Below are 3,740 nucleotides of genomic sequence, written 5' to 3'. Positions count from 1 at the left end.
CATCGGGCTCCCTGCTCGGCGGGGAGCCTGCTTCTCCCTCTCCCACTCCCCCCTGCTTGTGTTCCCTCTCTCGCTGTGTCTCTCTCTGTCAAATAAATAAATAAAATCTTTAAAAAAAAAAAAAAAAGACAAAAGATAAGTATTGGTGAGGATGTGGAGAAAAGAAACCTCTGTGCACTATTAATGGGAATGTAAATTGATATAGCCACTATGGAAATATATATATTGCATATTCTTTATCCATTCATCTGTTGATGGAAACAATAGGTTGTTTCTGTGTCTTGGCTATTGTGATTAATACTGTGATAAATATAGGGGTGCAGATACTTCTCCAAGGTAGACTTTATATTCTTTGGATATGTACCCAGATGGACCATATGGTAGTTCTATTTTTAATTTCTTTCTTCCTTAGATTTTATTTATTTATTTGACAGAGAGAGGAAACACAAGCAGGGGGAGCAACAGAGGGAGAGGGAGATGGAGAAGCAATCCCCGCCCCCCGCCCGGCCCTGGAGCAGGGAGCCCGATGCGGGACTCGATCCCAGGACCCTGGGATCATGATCTGAGTGGAAGGCAGACGCTTAATCGACTGAGCCACCCAGGCACCCCCTATTTTTAATTTCTTGAGGAACGTCTGTATTGTTTTCCAAAGGGGTTATATCAACTTACATTTCTATTAACTGTGGTGATATGTGTACACACAATGGGATACTATTCAGTCATAAAAAAAATTTAAAAAAGGGAAGGAAATCCTGCCACTTGCAACAACATGGATGGACCTTGAGGACATTATGCTAAGTGAAATAAGACAAAGAAAGACAAATACTGCATGATCTCACTTATACGTGGAATCTAAAAAAGCTAAACACATAGAGACAGAGTTGCCAGGGGTTGAGGGGTGGGGGAAATGGGAGATGCTGGTCAAAGGGCACAAAGTTCCAGTTATAAGATAAATAAGTTCTGGGGATCTCACGTACAGCATGGTGACCGTGGTTAACAATACTGTATTATATACTTGAAAGCTTCTGAGACAGTAAATTTTAAAGGTTCTCACCGTGCACACACACAGAAGGCAAATGTGTGAGATGAGAGACGTGATAATTAACCTTACTATGGTAATCACTTCCTAACATATAGGTATATCAAATCATCACACTGGACGACTTAAACTTACACAATGTTAGGAGTCAAATATATCTTAATATAGCTGGAAAAAATGTTTCTCAGCAATGTTTTGTAGCTTTCAGTGTACAGATCTTCTTACACATGCTAATTATATTCCTGTTGCATATTTTTGATGCTATTGTAAGTAGATTGCTATTCTATTTTTATTATATTTTATAATTGTCTACCAATAATATAATAAAAGACAGTTGATTTTTAAAATTAAACTTTTGGTTTTTAGATAATTTTAGATACACATGCAGTTGTAAGAAAGAGATTCTCTGCACTCTTAAAAGAACTGAGAATTAATATAAGGTATGGCTCAAACCTATATAAATAAGTAATGTTAAGACTTCTAATGATACTAAACAAATTCAAAAAAAGAAGAACTGTATAACAGGTTAAAGCAAACTTGAGTGCACACTGATACCTACAGAATGTAAAAACAGTGACAATGCAGAGGAAAGTCTATAGCAACACAGCACAGAGCTCTGTCCTAACTCTGACCTGTTCAAGGACATGAAGGAAGAAACAGAATGAATACTCATTAAATATGCCAGTGACATGAAGTTGGAAAGGACACTTAAAACCCTGAATACATGAAGACTCATAGTTATTCTGACAAGCTGGAAAACTTGGCCAAAAAACTGAACAATCATATATGTGAAGTCCTGATATCAAGGGTAAAAAGCAATTCTCTTAGACAAGGACGGCATAAATCTAGTTCGCTATAGTTTATGTAAAAAAGATCTAGAGCTTACAGCATAATATCACTGATTTTCTTCAAAGCAAATATAATCTGATTCTGAACAGCAGAACTATAATCCAAACCGAAAGAAGTACTTTTAGGTATTAAAAGTCTATAGAACTTATCATAAACATATCTAAAGAACTATGTTTAATTTTAGGAAATGCATTTTAAGAAGCATGCTCTGGGGCAGCAGAGTCTTGGGAAAAGAGATCCAGATATATCATATGAAGATCCATCAAAGGAACTGTGGCTGTTTTGCTTAGAAAAGAATTTATGAGTAGGAGTTTTAACAGCTGAATTCACATTCTGAAGGGCAGTAATGTGAGAGAGAGAACAGTCTCTTGCTTTTGGAAACTAAGAACTAAGATCCAACACAGAAGTTACAGGGATAGGCACTTCTGCCTAACATAAGGAACTTAACAAAACAAAACCAAACCAAAAAAAAAGGAAAGAGCCACCAAGGGACTAGTCTGCACGCAAAATGGAGAGTTTAATGCCACATTTCTCCAGGCATGGGCTTCACAAACGGCCATCTGCCAGGGATACTTTAATTCTTGTACTGAAGGAACGATTACCAAGATTTCTTCGGACTAAAAGATTATCATTCTAATATTTAAGAAATAAAAGTCATGTAAGGACCACAGACATTCTGAATCATCGCTCCTTTTCATTCCCCGATCCCGAAGCCAGGGAGAATTAACTCCCTTCATATAAACGTTAAGTAAGAATCTCGCACCATAATGCAAGTCATTTTTTCTCTCGCCTTAGGATGGGGTTCCCTCCTCCCACCTCCACCAGCTGTCAGGTACTGGATCGTCCAGTCCCGACTGTTCTTTTGCCTCCACCATCCCGGGCGTCCGCCTACCTTCCATCTCAGGAGCTCATTCCGTTCCTCTGCAACCTGGAGCCCAGGGTTTCCGAAGCAGCGTCCTTCCAGCTGGGGCCTCGGTCTGGGGCTCCGATGAGCCCCTGCACACGCTTAGGTTGGCGGCCCTAAAAGACAGAGCACGGGGTCAGCAGCATGCGTCACCGTCATACTTCAGAGTTCTGCACAGTGGCTAAGAGATCCCTGGAAAAGAGAAGTGCCCGCCGAGAGCCACTACACAGGCTCTCGCGCGGAACAAAAAGAGAGGGAGCTCGAGCACGCAGGTTCAGCTCCAGATGCAAAAAACCCCTCGGTGCCTGCCCTCGAATCTGGCCAGAGGCGCCCCCAGACCCGGCCCGTCACCTCCGTGCACCCTTGCGGGCTCCCACCGCGGCTCGGACGCAGGAAGACACACCTGTTGCGGGGGGGAAAGCTGGAAGGTGGACAAGCAGGGCGGGGCCCGTTCCAGTCCTTCCTCCCAGACCGGAACAAAAGAACAAAGCCCTCCAAGGGATCAGGGCGGAACCGCCCCGCACCGAAGGAGGCGAGGGGCGCCCCCTTCGAGGACTCCCCGGCTCCCTCCCGCAGAGGCCGCTTCCAGCCAAGTGAGAAGGGTGACGTCACGCGGCCGCGAGGCTGGCGGTTGCCATGGTGATACCTGGGCTTCCCTCCCTCTAGGGCGAGCCACACTCTCGGATCCCGCGGCCGGAAGCGCCGGGACGATCGCCAGACCTCGCGAAGGGAGCCGAAGAGGCTGCACTTCCCCAACGCCAACCTCTTTTCACGCCTACTGCCGGCTTCAACGGCCACTTCCGGTCGCGCGGAGAGAACCCCGCCCCCGCTCGTCGCGGGCTTTCGACCGCACCCGGCGGACTGGCCGAACTACGACTCCCAGAATGCCCCACGACACTGAACTCCATTTCCCAGAGGCCTCAGCAACGCGTAAGGTTTCCCATTGGA

General features: G+C 44.9%; 1 long non-coding RNA gene across 2 annotated transcripts; it reads right to left on the bottom strand.

The window, feature by feature from the left end:
• Positions 1 to 2,181: 2,181 nt before the first annotated feature.
• Positions 2,182 to 3,709, bottom strand: LOC145718638 (uncharacterized). 2 transcript variants are annotated; one of them, XR_014141941.1, is made up of 2 exons: positions 3,196 to 3,709; positions 2,182 to 2,908 (listed from the first exon to the last, which is right to left on the bottom strand). It is a non-coding gene; the product is annotated as an uncharacterized LOC145718638 (long non-coding RNA). The 2 variants fall into 2 exon arrangements; XR_014141940.1 differs by having other exon boundaries at positions 3,439 to 3,709.
• Positions 3,710 to 3,740: the final 31 nt, after the last annotated feature.

The sequence above is a fragment of the Leptonychotes weddellii genome, unplaced genomic scaffold, assembly GCF_054177405.1.
Source record: "Leptonychotes weddellii isolate Sample4059 unplaced genomic scaffold, ASM5417740v2 HiC_scaffold_18851, whole genome shotgun sequence".
Taxonomy (NCBI): Eukaryota; Metazoa; Chordata; class Mammalia; order Carnivora; family Phocidae; genus Leptonychotes; species Leptonychotes weddellii.
The sequence above is the reverse complement of the archived record's forward strand: the minus strand, read 5'-3'. Positions and strand labels throughout refer to the sequence as shown.